Source organism: Epargyreus clarus, unplaced genomic scaffold (assembly GCF_041222505.1).
Source record: "Epargyreus clarus isolate Ecla_fem2 unplaced genomic scaffold, WU_Ecla_fem_2.2 ptg000021l, whole genome shotgun sequence".
In the NCBI taxonomy this organism is placed as follows: Eukaryota; Metazoa; Arthropoda; class Insecta; order Lepidoptera; family Hesperiidae; genus Epargyreus; species Epargyreus clarus.
The window spans coordinates 12,213,685-12,230,233 of NW_027332228.1; the positions used below are offsets into that span (position 1 = coordinate 12,213,685).

The following is a 16,549-nucleotide window of genomic DNA, read 5'->3' on the forward strand; positions in this document are numbered from 1 at the left end:
TTCACCTTGCAATTACCACAACCTTGAAAATAAAATATACATGATAGGTATTCAGCGACATGTTTATAAGCGTTCAACATACAAGTCTGGAACATTGGGGATACCAGGTATGAGTGTAGACTAACTGCGACTCTTTATATTCCACTGCTGGGCTGAGTTTCCCCACATCCTATAGTGGGGCACTGAGCGGAAAGTAGTGACGCACTTTCTATTTATTATTTATTTATAAGATTGAAGAAGCAGAGAAGCATGCAGTTCAATTGGGGTATAGTCCGCGTAAAACTGCTAGTCCGCTCTGAATATAGAAATGAATCGCGTCGCTATAGCAAATTGTATGAATACATCTGCTCGCAACAACTTCAGAGTGGACTAGCAGTTTGCGCAGACTATAACTGGTCTCTTCCGTCTCTGGATACTTGTAACTAGCTCCATTCTCTCCAGTGGTACTACTCGAAGTTGATCACAAATGCCTTGCTACACCTCGGTATTAAGATAGATGGTCGCCTCTTATATAAGTCAGCCGGCATCCACGCCCTACTAACGAAACGCACTCAGTACCCTTACCAGGAGTTTTTACGTTTCGACAAATATGACTGTTTTGGTATTTGTTTACGTATTGGCCCATACGATTTTCTAGTTCGAACACAATCCGCTAGGGGCGCTGATTGGAATTTGGGTACAGAACTGCTTCATGCTACAAATAGATTTGCCGGTGGTACCTCCCAGTTCAAACCATACTTATTCTGCCGCTTACTAAATGTTACCAATCCGCTCATAAGTCTCCGACGAGGTATAGCGACGGGTATCTTATGATGAAAACTGGGACCGATAGCTTAAGATGCTCTCCGAAGCACGGATACGCGCATAAAATATGCCACTAACGGTCACCCATCCAACTATTGACCACACCTGACGTTGCTTAACTTTGTAGCTAGAATTGAAATTGACACAAGCGACGGAGCTATGCGCTATTCCCTATCATTATCGATTAAGCACACAATAAACGATAACTTAATATTTGAGTTCTCTATAATAATATAACTATTTTAATAAAATACAACATCAATTCAAAGCCTACTAAAATTGTCTATACATAATGGAGAGATGTTATATGTAGAGCCATTGAGGAAAGCCGAAACGCGCGATAGCTTCTTAACAGATTTATGTGCGGCGGGCGCGAATGCCGCGCCAAGGAACTCTAGCTAGAGTCTCTTAGAATGCTCCTTAAAATGATGTAAGGAGATTTGAGAAAATGGTGTAAGGAGATTTATACAATCAGTGATGATATATAAATAAGGCTGTATTTAAGCTATCAGACATTTAAATTAGTATGTACGATTCATTTTCAAATTGTATTGTAATGTCCCTTTTTGTTAAGTCCCTTTGAGTGGGTATCTGGCGCCAATAATATAGAGACACCTAGCATAGGAACTAAGAGTGTGAAGACTTTATTTATTTTTAACACAATTGTAAATTAAGTATGTTTGTAATGCAAATAATCACCTAAAATAATAGACATTCATCTCTATTGATAGAGAACCAAGACTAAAACATAAATGTTTGCTCCCTTAAATAGGATGTACTAGGTAATAGGCAAACCTAATAGGCAATTGTGCGTTGAGCTACGTAAAAACCGAAGGTGCTATATAGTTTTATTTATGCCTATTTATTGGCAGGCAGGTTTTATTTTCAGTGTAAGTGGGTCTTACATTTTGTAGATTCCGATTTACATATGAGCCGTCTATTTTAGTCCGCAGAAGTGGTAACCCATCTATGATCGGCTTCAGGTTAACTTTGTTCTAGGAGTTAGTTGGTTTGTCCCTGTAGTTTCGGGACCAGAATAGGGCTACGGTATCCCCTGCCTGTCGTAAGAGGCGACTAAAAGGGGGCTTCCGGGGTTGCGGGTGGCAAGAGTGGGAGCTCGAACCGCCCAGCCAGCGGCCCGGGAAGGACGGCGGTATGTGTGGTCGCATACCGTCGTACGCACCAGACGGTGTGGCGAGCGTCAAGCTCACCTGGGCGGAGCCCGACGGGGCAATGCGCTAAGAGGGCTCCGGTTGCGTTCCTTTGGAGATCCCGGAGCCCTCTACGCAGCGCCGAGGACGGCCACCGGGAGGGTTTTAGTGCGGTAAAAATCCCACATAACCCTACGTCGCTCCCACGACACTGGGTACCTTTTGAAGGTTTCCCCCTCGTAAAGAAAAAAAAAAAAAAAAGGAGTTAGTTGGTCGGTTGGTTGGTTGGTTGCGTTCCGTTGGAGATCCCGGAGTCCTCTACGCAGCGCCGAGGACGGCCACCGGGGGGGTTTTAGTGCGGTAAGAATCCCACATAACCCCGTGCCGCTCCCACGGCATAAGTTTACTACTTCAATTTGTAATAAGTGCTAAGTGCAAATACCATATTATGAGCTTACCTTCCAACAAACTTACTTAACTTGAGACTAATTACTTACTTATAACAAAAACTTACTTTAACATCATCAAGAAATAATTGGAAATGTATTGGTCAAGTTTGCCTAGTACCTATGCTTAGCTGTGCAAGTTCTATAACGTATTTAGGAAGAAAAGCATATATATTTATTTAACTCAAGTAGCAAATGAGTAGGTAAACCTACCCAATAATTATTATGTAATATATTCTTAATAATAATACCGAAGTATCCACCCACTAAAATATTATTTGTCTCATAAAGCTCCAAAGCTCCAAAGCTTTATAGTGACTAGCTAATAATTATTATATAATGTTCTTAATACTCGTAATAAGATCTAATTTGTCTAACTAAAATATAATTTGTCTCTACAAATATCTAACTGCATTATATTAAATTATATAAAATTAAATGTAGGTAATTTTTTTGTGGAGTCGAGAAGAGCCTAATGCGAAACTGTTTCAGCACAGATTTATGTGCGGCGGATCTTAAACACCGCCCTGAAGAAAGCTTAATAGTCTCTTAGAATATTGCTGAAATAAGAAAACGACAACCTTTTAAAAAGCTGATTTTATATTAGTTTGCGTTTAGTGGGATATTTAACTTACATTAAAAATAAATATAGTTCAAAAAACTAAAAAACACGCTTTTATGATAAAATCAACTAAAAACTTTCGGTATTCTATTTCATTCTTTCATACATGCAGGGTAAGATAAGGAGGTATGTTGAACTCTTTCTACTGAAAAACGGAGTTACTCACTGACAAATATACAAGTGATGCTAATATAAACCATGTAATAATTAGGTACCTAATTATCTACATTATAATACCTAATTAATATTTATTAATACACAAAATTGCTCGCTTAATGGAAATCTGTGTGTTTTATTTTTACTACACGTACTTCTGATATTACCTAGGTACCTAACTGTATTTGAAGTATTAGTTGAACTTACAAAACTAAGCGCTCGAAATACCTATATGAAGGTATTCAAAGGGGCAAGAGAGACAAATAATATTTTAGTAGGTATAGGTCTCTATTTATATTCATATAAATCTCTATTATTAATAATGGATAACATTTACCTAACCGCGTAGTATTACTATAATATATTTTTATTGTGACATTAAAACATATTTATAATTTTTTTGTAAAACTTGTAATAATAAATGTCCGCGAACAATCATGTCTTAAATATTAAACGTGATTGTATTCATATTACGGCAATACAGGCACCTATAACGTGTTTAATGATTACACAGCCAATAGAAGGCATTTACTAGCGTATTAAATAGCCGTATGGCCTCTCTACATTATTGTAGAGCTATGAAACTTAATAATAAATGAAGGAAATATATCGTTCCTTGTAGGTATCAGATCTATAATATGATTGGAATCGAAAATATGCAACAACAATTCACTATGTAATTTATTATTATATTGTATTTGCAGTTGCACTGTCACAGACTTCATTGTATTCAAAGGCATACTGATCATCATCCTCTCTTTGTCTGCGTTCGAGATGGTAAGAAATTATGTACAATTAATCTTAATAACTATGGAGTAGCGGCCTAGTTGAGCATCCATAACAAAATACAAAAATATTTCCATTGTGCTCGGCTCCCGCCATCCATCACGCACGGCGTACGACCGTCGACTGACGCCCGACGCACACCACCGCACTACCCGCCCAAAAAGAGAAAAAGAAAATTTAAAAAGAGAACACTCCCATTGCACTCGGCGGGCCCGCCTCTACCGGCCGCCCGTCATCGGTTTCCACCAATCGCAGGTTAGTTATTTCCGAATATCGGTCGTCGGCTCCGAGCTCGCCCGAGGGCGGCCGATCTCGCGCGTTCACAACAAAAAGTCACACGACTAGTTTAGTGTCGGGTTGCGTCCCATCGGCGTCGCTGCATGTCCCGCTCGGCCGTATATCGCCGCGCCGCGCTTGCGCACTAATATGAACTATATTTTCATTCAAAACAACGTTATCCCGATCTAATCCGTATTAAAACTCCATCGATTTATAGTACTACTTGTGAGCTGTGATATATAAGAATTTTACGCCTTTAACCATCGAAAATGAACCTGCGAACGGGATGGAGCATATGATTTCAGTGTGTTTTTGTACGTACCTAGCGTTTACAGTGATAACTAGTGATAGTGATCGACATTTTAGTGATACACATCAGATAAGGACAATCGAGGTATTTCATGATTTTAATTATTTGTTACACAAGTTTCATTGCAACAGTACGAACTCTACATTTTCTTATCAGTCCATAATCATTTTTTCCGACCTAGATTTTCAGTGAACGTTTTATATCACACATAATATATGTAATATTGAGTGTTATTGATAATACAGGTACAAAATATCATAGTGTAGTATTAATTTCATTATCTCTACCAAGCTGGTTTTTCACAACATTGTTGTGTATCACTGCAAATCAATTTATACACTTAACTACAAAGTAGCTGATTGGAATTGGTATTAAAAGTAAATTTTACCATTATTTTGAAAGAAATTATTATCAGTAACTAAAATCAATTACTCTTCTATCATATTTATTTCATAAAAGAACCATAAGTTGTCGCCCGACGGTAATTTTTGTGTTCTAACGTGCGTGCATTGTCTCATTTGATTTTTCTATAAGTTCTTTAAATTTCAAATGGATATTTATATAAAAATAGCAATAAATAGTGTAATAAATATGCCAGACGAAATTCTAGCGAATTATATTGCGAGTTCCGAACACTACATTTGCTTGTAAATTAGGTCTATCTTTAATTCGATTTTTTATAAATTAATGGCAAAGGCAAATATAATAATTATATCTGAAAAAACATTGTTTTCCATAATTAATTACAAGCACAATATTATTTTTATCATTTCATTTTAAATAAATTAATTTAGTTCGTTTTATTTCAACAAAATATATCAAATACTAATTATAAATTAAAATTACAACAGAATTATTCTAATTTGAGTTTATAATTGGCATAAATACCTATTAATTATTAATAATACTATAACGTGTGATAAAATCTGTCTATACAAAAGACATAAACGTGCGTCATCATAGGAGGATAACAAAATATATATATATATTTTGATAATTATCAAAATATTATAAAAATAATATGAGTTAAACATAATTTTAATTGGTCACCTATTATAGTACTTGTAAAATATTTGTATATAAGCGTTATATTTTTTAAAAACAAATTGCGTAGGTACCTATCTCTATTTTTGTAATATTCTCACAATTTTTATTTTCCCCAATAGAGAGTTCATCAATCCTCTGTAGTCCTACTTTTTGGGCTGAATCTTCCCTCCGACTGAGAGGGTTGTAGTGAATAAACCTATAAATACCTAACAGATAGGTTAAGGTTAAGTTTCTAAGTCGCATAAACCCAATAACTCTGTAAATTGTCTGTCCATACCAATAATATGTGCCGCTTATGATTTTATTTACATTATTTAATGTACTTATATTTTATTCATGAAAGGGTATCAGGCTTTGCTTCTTGGTAATCAGTTTATTGATCCGAAAATACCAAACTTCATATTATAAGTATTTTTCAAGTTAAAATTGAATGTTAAATTTGGCTCTACCAAGATAATACAATTTATTTTCCAAGCAATACAAAAATTAAAGTTTACCTAGAAATTCGGTCGAGTGGGAAGTTATTTTATCTATTTTATCTGGTCTATTTTATCGTTTATATCTAATCAGACATACATGAATGTATTTGACCAAATTCTTCAAATTTCTTTGTATGTTTATATAACTTTGCTAAGTTGTTTTGGTGATATTTTATCAAACAAATGTTAATCGTCCAATAAATATTGGGTAGCATTTACTTTAGGTATCGTGAAGTCGTTGAATTTCTTGGTTTTATTTTATTTGAATGTTGTTGGCGATTATGCGGGCACTTCTGGGAAGTTCTACCATATGTAACATTTCGCTGGCATCTTATGTATTCAGAGTTTATTGTGGACGCAAATAAATACAGAAGTCCCAACAAATCAATGTCAGTGTCGCTCGTCCTACGTCGCTATGCTTTTTCGGTTACGATTGGCCGCCATGACAGTCGTTCGAAATTTGAATGCGGCATGAGATGCGCAAGCGCTGGTTATCGATTAGCCTTCGATAAGCTGTCTATGTGTGCGTTATGTGTGAGCGTTTCCGCCGGAGGTACATGTGTTGTCTGTATCCTGTCGTTTTAATAATTAAACAATGGATTAACGTTCCAGCATCAAGGAACTTTCCAGGAGCCAAATTTTTGACTGACAGCTCGTTAAAGAGAAAAAATAATAAGTCGTTAATTAAATTTTGACCTGTCCTGTCAATTATGCTGTTTAAGTTAATTATGTAAAAAATTTAAATTAATTTAAAGAAAGGTTACATTTCAGTAATTATTTATATAACGTGGTCAAAATTGTGTTCATGAATCAGATATTTTAAGAATTCTCTGATGGTCTCTTGGGATAAACATGTTCTAACAGTACCTACAAACTATAAGCTACTAAAATGTAATGTTAAGATATAAAATATTTTCAATAAAAATAATTTAAATATTTTATATAGAAAGGTTAAGAAAGTTAACTTTAATTGGTGTTTTTGATGAACGAAAACATCTTGAAAAAAAGTTTCCTTAAAAGTCGTCTTAAAACCGTTTTCCAGCAAAATGGGTTGATGATGATTATAATAGGAGGATAGATTAGGCGACATAGATTAGGTACATACTTGGTCATTATTATAGGCCTTATGTATTTACACTGAACAATACTAGAATCTCGTATGATACGCACATAATCGGTTATATAGAATAAACTATACTTGAAATTCCATACTTAGTCTCGTGATACAGAATCGTAGGTATATTATTTATTATTCTATCAACGCGCAAGATTCACTTGGACCCATTTTTATTGCAGACACGGTTTTCATTTTATAAAGCAGCATTCTCGTAAATATAGGTAGGTATATAAAGAAATGTTCACAGCGGATATAAGCCTCATCCTTAAGCAGAAATTCTATTGGAATATAATGTACTATGCATTAGACGGGCTTCTATGGGTGTGAGAGGAACAAATATATTTTTTTTTATTAAAGTATTAAAATAGCTATTGCTTTTTATAAAGGCTTTTATTTTATCAACTGTCATTACTAGGGCTTTTACCGAACATGGGATTTTTTAGAATAAAAATAAGTAGATACTTTAGGAATAAAACAATACACTACTCAAATGTGAATAGATATATTTTAAGTAGTTACGTTTCTTCAAATTTAAGTTAATAGGACTTTCTCAGGAATACAAATGTTATCTACTACCTTTTAGTCGAATGTAGAGACCAAAATTCAAAATCAATATATAAGCAAGATGATAACTTAATCAAAGCTCTTACGGATTTTGAAAGAAACATTCAAAATAGTCTTTTTTAAAGTCTTGCTAAAAAAAAAGAAAGCTGTCGTTTTAATAATAGTAGTATTTCTATTTACTTTGAATAATTTTGATTATTATTTGCGGTTAAAATAGAGTTATTGTTAAACTTTAACTTATGATTATTAACAATGGAAATAGTATGAATGATAAAAATACATTAAAAATATCAATATGACTAGTTATTTGCTGTTAAATAAATAACCTCAGAAAGGCTTCACGTAATTTTAATTAATTTCTATACATTTGAATATGCCTACAGAACTACGGAACCGGTGTCACACTTTCTAACACTTTACATAAACTCATTAAATTGAATTCAGCATAATGTATATTAAAATGCATTACTATTGCATTGTCTAAACAAAATGTCAAGGCCTCATAAATGTTAACAGTAAACTCAACACCCACGTGACTTGATCTTAACTAAAGAACGGATCGGTAAAAACCGTTTTAAATCAATGAAGTCCGAACTACCAAGTTTACTATTATTTATGTAGTACAAATTGTTATTATCTCCTAATGAATATTTAAACGCTTAGATAAGCGCCAATCAGCATCGGATTAAACGTTCCTCAATAAAAAAATAAATCAAGTCTTAATAAATTATTCAATCTTATGTTCATTTTAAAAGGCATCGATCAATCCCTATCGGGTGCGCCTTTTGGAAATAAACTAAAATAACTCGGGTTTGTTACTCCCGTCAAAGATTACCTTTTAGATTTGATGTGTTTACGATCGGGTCGTTTTAAGACGGGGCCCCAAAACCGTCTTGAGTTTGGGGCCCTTTACAAATAAATAGTAAAACAAATAAATAAATTAAATTATATGTCATTGGCTTTATAAATATAGCCTAAGATAAATATAGTCTTAAATAACTGTGACAAGTACTATTGTAGGCCCTTTTACGATATTATACTGGCATTTGTGTTTTTAAGTATGGAAAATATGTGGGGATATTATTTTTAACAATTTATTTGTACATTATGACGTATAACAATTATAAGAGTAGCTTGATGCCCTTATAGCTATTCTAAAAGGAAATCCGTGTACAGCTAAGGAATAATATCGATTGAGAATGTTTTGTTAGAGACTGGGGCCCCTAACTGATCGTCAGTTTAGGATACGGGACTCATACAGATATTAGTGGGTAATTGGTTAAGTCTTTCACTTTACTTTGAGAGGCGATTTCTGCCTATCTGTGGGACAAGATTGGCTTGAGATCTTTTGTTAGATACTGGGGCCCCTAACAATCTATTAGATCAATGTACGGGATCTATACATATTCAGGCCTATTTGATAGGCAATACAGTTTACAAGCCTTTTTGTTTGTTCCTTACCGAGTGTAGTTTTAGGAGGCTTTACTATAATCTTCTTTGTTTTAAACGAGATTTATCTTTTTTTCTAAGCTTACGTCACGGCTGAGGCGATTAAGCCCACTGTGATATGTTCTTAAACAAGTGACCGCCCGCGGTGTCGCCTCTTTTTTATTAATTGTTTATAGCGGCCACGAAAGGATGAAGCTTCCGAATAATTATGAATAACTAGTTTTGTCCCGTGGTATGCTCGTGTTAACATATTATATAAGAATCCCTACCTATTACATTATATAATAAAATTGAAATATTTGTCTGTGACTTAAAAGTATATGCCTTTTATAAGTTCTCTCTTAAATGCTTGGAATAGAACCTAATTACTGTTTATAGTATACTTAAATGTGGAATCATATAATATATTCGGATATTTTTGTCACTATTTGTGATTTAATCTTTATAACAATTGAAGTGATTATTAATAATAAACATTGACAGAAAGGTTGAGCTACTATATGAGCTTAGCTTCTACAGTGTTTCACAGAAATTAAAGTTTTAGCTACATGTTCAACATAGGTACAAACAATTTCCGAATTATAATATACAACAAATTACCAAGATAGAACCCTTGTGGTTCGACTCCGGCAGCACCACCGCCACACTTACTTTTGCCTAATAACCGCTGTGTTAGGCGCTGCTGTGTTCCTTTTTGAAGGGTGTGGTAAGGGAGACATACTTTTCCGAGGCGATATGCTTAGTCCTCAGGGGTAGCGGCACATCTGTGGCCGACCTCAGGTAGGAATATCTAATCCTATCTGGGGTTGATTACAGATGTCCATGGGCGGCAGTAGCCACTTACCATCAGGTGGACTGTATGCTCGTCTGCTACTCCTATATTATTAAAAAAAAGATATTTATATAATTCACACATTAACCTATACCACCCATACTACTACAGTAGGTACCCAAATATCACATATAACACATACGCCGTATTCTTTACGCCTGCCTAACACAATTTGTGTTGGAATGAGTGAACTTAGTATATTCTGAAGCTTATAAAACAAAAACTGAATTCTTGAGCAAGCGGGTTGTGTGCGCCCAGCCGTGGCAATGCCACTACACACAAGTTACAATGTACGTAAACCGGTAATATATACCTAATAAGTAATATTGAAATCTGTTTGTGTGTGGATTTTTAAAATAGCTGTCTGCTTAGATGGTTGGTTTCATTAAGTCTTCTTTTTGGCCTAGCTTAGTCTAGACTTCTAAGGTGATCTGCACGGGCCGTTTACTCGAAGATAGTTTATATTCACATATACAGATAGATAGGACAGATATAATGGACATACGAATATCTTTTTAGCATTAGAAGAGTTAGACATAGTCTACAATCTGGCTGACAGACTTTAGTTTATTTCAGAAACTTTTTTTACAATTTTAGAGAAAGGCACAAGATTGCTTTTTATGTTTTTCTTCATCGTTAAGTTGTTTTTTTTTGTTTTTAGTATATTCAAAACTTAGAATAGACAGGTAGGATCTATTCGACTCTATAGGACTTATTAGGTAGAAGACAAGAATTTATATCGATAAGCTTTTACAGAATAAACTTAATAAAGCAAGTAGAAAATGTATAGGCTATATTATATAAAATAAAATCTTTTTTGAAATGCGATTGATTTAATAAACCGTTTTCTTTAAAGAAGCAGTGTTCATTTCTTGTAGAGGTGCTTAAGAGGTTTCAATGTATACCTCAGAAGTAGCATTTCCGTGATATATGACTTGTAAGACTAAAACAATACCCATTAAAAGTATGTACAAAACGAAACACTATTGGGAGATAAATTTATTAGGAGGTAATCTCAGATTTACAGCTGAGATAAATAATGTTTGTTTATCTTTACTCCGAAGACTTCTCACATCTTGATACGTTATAAGAGATTGTCGGACACATTTTTTAGATCTTGCCTAAACGGCTGGCGGCTTTGAGAAATCAATTATCTTAATTGGAAGCTGGCCTAATCTTAATAAGCGGCCCGAAAGAGTGTAAGGTAACATGTTTGTATTATAAGCATTATGCCTTGTTGAGCATGTTAACTCTATATGGATTATTTTTACGTTTTAATGTTTTGGATAAGGATTTTTTTTTATAATGTCAAAATTGATTGGGTTTGGAGTTAGTGAATTTTCATAGTGTAAAAATGTCCTGTATAAAAGATAACATTACTATTATTTTACACCTACTTTGTTCTAATAATTTAATTATTTTTAAAATAGTAAATTTTACTTCGTTAAAAGAATAATTTATTTGATCACGATAGAGCATTATTTAACATTTTAGTGTAACAGTTGTAAAGACTTTTTTTAAGATACTATCTTAAAAAGATAGGAAGCTTTATTTAAAATATCTAATGAAGGAGTTACAATACATAGAGAGCAATAACATCAATTTAAGATTTATAATCAATAATTTAATTATTCTGTAACTAAGGACACTATTCTTTGTTGAGGTTCTGTATAATTATGTACCTACAATTTACTAACCCATGGCAAAGTTGGAAGCATACATTTAAGTGTTACAAGTAAATTCACAATCCTCAAATAACAACCACAACACCATAATTTAAAGCACATATTAAAGTGGTACCTAAATACACAAGACCAGTATTACTTTAGGAATCCTTATCAATATTTATCAATTGATAAAATTCAAGGCCCTATGCATTGAATGTCTCCAATGCAAGGCACGACGCCATAGCTGATCTTAAGATTGTGGTTTTTCAAATGTTCCACCATTATGTCAACCTGAATATCAAATTAACCTTTACATATCAGTTGGTTATGCAAGCTTGGTGTGTGAACTAACCGATTGTACAGCCAGCTCCAAAAGTAGATGAACATTTTAAGGTTCCAAAAAATGTTTACAAGTAGCTGAATAGTGACATGTTATAATGACGTTAGCTATTTTATTAAGCAGTGATAGACTAGTGGTTAAGAAACTCGGCCTCTCGATCGACGGGTCCTAGGTTCAAATCCCAGGCACGGCCCTCTGATTTTTCAAAGTTATTTGCGTATTAGATATTAATTATCACTTGCTAAACGGTGAAGGAAAACATCGTGAGGAAACCTGTATACTAGAGAAATTTATAAAAAAAATCTCAAAGGTATATAAAGTCTACCAATACGCACTTGGCCAGCGCGGTGGACTATGGCCTAATCCTTCTTTCTTATGGGTTGTTGATGATAATTAGCACTTTCGACACTTTACGATGTTCATCTAATTATGATGCTAGGAGTGTTTGTTCAGCTACTTATAAACGTTTGGGTGTATAGGTATTTTTGAAAACTTCATCTGCTCAACTATTTCTGAAGCTGACTGTACTAACTAAACTCATTTAAATATGAATATAGACAGGCGCCGTACATACTAAACACATAAATCAATGTAGTCTTTGACTACAAAATAGAGCTAATCGTGAAAATCTGAATTCTAGCATTTTTATAATACCTACTATAGGAATCGACAGTACTGCATATACAAGTCGCGGGTGTCTTCAAGCAAATATTTTAGTAAAACTAGGAGGGAATGAGTGATAGATAAAATATAATAGGTACTTATTGACATCTTAACACATACATTATGTTTACTAGGCGTCTCCAAAGCCCTTTGTTATAGTTACAGCCAGTAATAGTATAGAAAAGTATTGTTAAAAAAATATTTTTGATTTTGACACCTCCACAGATTAACATACTATTCGCTACGATACCACATAGAAAGGATACATATATTTTCTATACAAATACGGGTGTCACCCATACAAACATAAACCATACATTTCGATTCGATGCACTATTTATAAAACAAGTTACGATAATTAACTAAGACAACTTGGAGAGCAAAACCTAGTGCTAACTTGAACTGGATAGCGTATCACAATAGTTATCCCGATATCGCAGATAGCGTTATAGGCAATCAGCTATGATTTATAACGTGAAATGTGCTACCGTACATTGGTCATGAGATTCGGAGCCAGATAGCAAGAAGGTAGGTCGTAGGCGCGTGCGCATCGATCACTCCGCTCGGTATCATGGATCAATTGTGGAACCTGTTGCACGCCAGCTAATAAAGTTACACACACATTCACATGTAGGTACACACATGTTCGTTTTATATGGCTTACAATCTTTCTTTTTTAATATTAAATGAGTCTTTTGTATTTGCTCTTGTTCGTAGCAAATAGTTGCAATACTTGCAACACAATTATTTTGAAGGTCAATTTGAAAATTTTATAAGTGTTAGGAATGTTTTATTTTAACTTTACCAAAATCTTAATAAGAGGATTAGGAATCCATGTGTCACTTACGCCGTAGTAATAATCTATTTTAATCGATATTTTACTACAATACTTTGAAATTGACAATTGAAATAGGCAAAACATTATGGAATTTAGCACTTTGGTACCTAAGACTGAATATTAATAACGTGGCATTCATCTGCTACGAATTTATAGGACATCACAGTTCTATGGGAAAAGTACTGAACTTATTTTGAAAAGTACTGAACTTGTCATTACTATTTGTAGCATATCATTTCAACTAACGTAAGAGATAGAAGCGTCTTATCTCGTGCGTAAGTGTTGTCAAAAAGATTATTTCTTACGTATTGACACTAAAAACAACTTCAAAACGTAGTTGTAATATCTAGGTATTAGTTTGTAGTATACATGGCATTGTGTTCTTATGCTGGTAAGCTGACTAGAGACTCCTGTCCTAGGTTCGGTTTTGTGTTAGCCAAAGTGTAATTGACCAACTTAGTCAACAAATATGTATTTGGATTCTTGTTTCTATATTTGACCGTTATAAAATAAAATCGTAACACCTATGTTACAAACGAAGTTTAGTTAAAACAGGGCGTTTCAAGAAGATATAAGTTTTATAGAGAACTTGCTGCGGCCAACTTGACTTTTCTAAATAAGGTTCGGTTACGACTGACACTCAATTAACGTTTGCCATAAATATCCGAACGTGTCCACTCTATCTGAGCTAGTAACCCAAGATTCTTAGTACTATGGTAATTACCAAAGGCTGATATAGCGGTGTACCATTAAGACTAATGTTTACGGCAATATGTATTTATCTTTATGTTACTTCATATAACAGTAACGCCGGCTATCTGAGTTTGAGCGCAGTCTTTTCCAGTTTATACTTAATATGTTTGGTTTAGTTTAATTGACAGTAAGTAATGCAATATCATAATGCAATATGGAATATGTTTTGATATACCATATTGCTGATATTGCATAGATATTTTAAACGTAGAGCCTACGAGTTCTGATTTAAGTTAGTTAGTCTCAGAGGTAGTTAGTTAGAAAATGTTAAAACAAGATTTTTTCTTGGTCATTCTATAACCACTATTCCTAAATAAATATCAAAATGCTAATCATACAAAAAATGAAAAACATAATATTATATTGCCCTGACATTTATATATGTTTTTATATGATTTTGATCATTTCCGAATAATTTATCTAAAACGTTTTTGAGGTATCAAGTATAGATTTCATAATCCGGGATATTAATAATATTTGATTAAACCTTGAAAGGCTTATATTAGTTAAATTATTTGTTCTTCATAGGCCCACTATCACGCCTTATCGCGGTATTACGGAAATCACACGAAATGGACGCAATTTGCGATAAATATGTGATTTCTTTTTTTTATCTGCAAATCCTTTTTTCAGTCGATCGCTAGATAGCGGCTTCGCCGGTCGTGATAGATACCTCATAGAGCCGTGTATAATATTGTCCACAAATTATCTTCATTTCTGGAGATCCTCATCTTATCAGCAGCTATTGGTGAGATCTTGTAAGAGCGATTTGTTTTGCTATATCTATCGCTAACACTGCAAATATTTACGCGGTACACGTTATCTTTCGGGTGTTAGTTTGGAATTTATCTTTTGAGAACTGTTTTCAGTTTTTATCTTACGTCATAACTTTTTTATAATTTTGATATAAATATAGTTAAAATGGGTAAATTGACTAAGATTTAAGGGTGTATTTTATGTCCCATTTTGTTTAAAATTACGAATACTTATTTTTTTTTTGCTTAGGTTAAATTAAGTAATTAATTTGAACATTTGTTGATTCTTCATAATTTTATTTATGTAGTAGTTATACTACATTAATAACTTAATTAAATAATTATTCTTATTTTTTGAAGTACCTACACCAGTGTAAACAGTTAATAAAAACCATTATAATTAATTACACAATAAATAATATGTAATAGCAAGATTTTCGACGATGCTACAATTTTATCTTTAAGTTTATTTTTATTACGAAAGAAAATATTAAAACGTGTTTTATAAATGTGTATAAGACCATACTAGATTACTATGACACAGTATAAAAAGATACTAGATAACTTTGCGATAAATTTAGTCCTACTTTTAAATTTTGAAATAAATCACAATATTGGTTTTAAAGGATTACTTTAATATGACGTTATCGCTAATAATTATATCACATACTTGAATCTTATCAACTGCTCCTCAAGCAGTTGTCTGGGGAACAAATATGTACACAAGTACTGATTATGTAATATTGTAACAGTAAAATGGATATAGGGAACATGACTACTGCAATGCTCCCGGTTTTAAATGAATTTTGAAAATAGATGTAGTAGATCCAATTAATAGTATTTTTAACAAGATTTTATTTCGTTTCGTTTTGTCGTCAAAAGTTCTTTTTTCGATTTTTTACAGTATTTTTGTGTAATCATCATCATCATCAACATCAACTACCAATTACTGTCCCACTGCTGGGCACGGGTCTCCTCTCATAATGAGAAGGATTAGGGTATAGTCCACCGCGCGGGCCAAGTGCGTATTGGTAGACTTCACTTTATTGTGTAATAATAATATTTTGCTATCGAGTAGTATTTTCTCAAATTGAGTTATTTCCCAAATACGAGTAGTTTTCATATACCTACTTAAAATTAAAAAAAAAACATTTTTATTATCGCCTACAGCAGTATAACTTCAATAATATCGACTAATATCAGTGTCTAAATATAATCCAATAAGGATTAAATTATACAGCACTAACCACTTAAATGGAATACCTACTACTCGTATTATCACGTGTGATAATAATTTAATCACTGCGCCTGATACCGTCTATTATATCGATATTATCGTTTCGGGTTCTGACGTACCTATCTTATCTTAGTACTTAATTAATAATGTTGAATGTTTCCACAAATGTATGTATTAATTCATACTTCATAAGTCTTCGCCCGTGGTTTTGCTTGCCTTAATTTTACAGTGATTTTCATATAAAGTCTATGCTT

The 16,549-nt window shown here is 33.5% G+C and overlaps 1 protein-coding gene across 6 annotated transcripts in view; it reads left to right on the forward strand.

Moving 5' to 3' along the window:
* The first annotated feature begins 4,292 nt into the window (after window positions 1-4,292).
* grn (GATA binding protein grain) overlaps window positions 4,293-16,549 on the forward strand; it is a 114,512-nt gene continuing 102,255 nt past the window's right edge. For all 6 annotated transcript variants that reach the window (XM_073084408.1, XM_073084410.1, XM_073084411.1 and 3 more), the window contains exon 1: window positions 4,293-4,638. The gene's annotated coding sequence lies outside the window, so the exon portion shown is untranslated. The remainder of the gene's footprint in view (window positions 4,639-16,549) is intronic.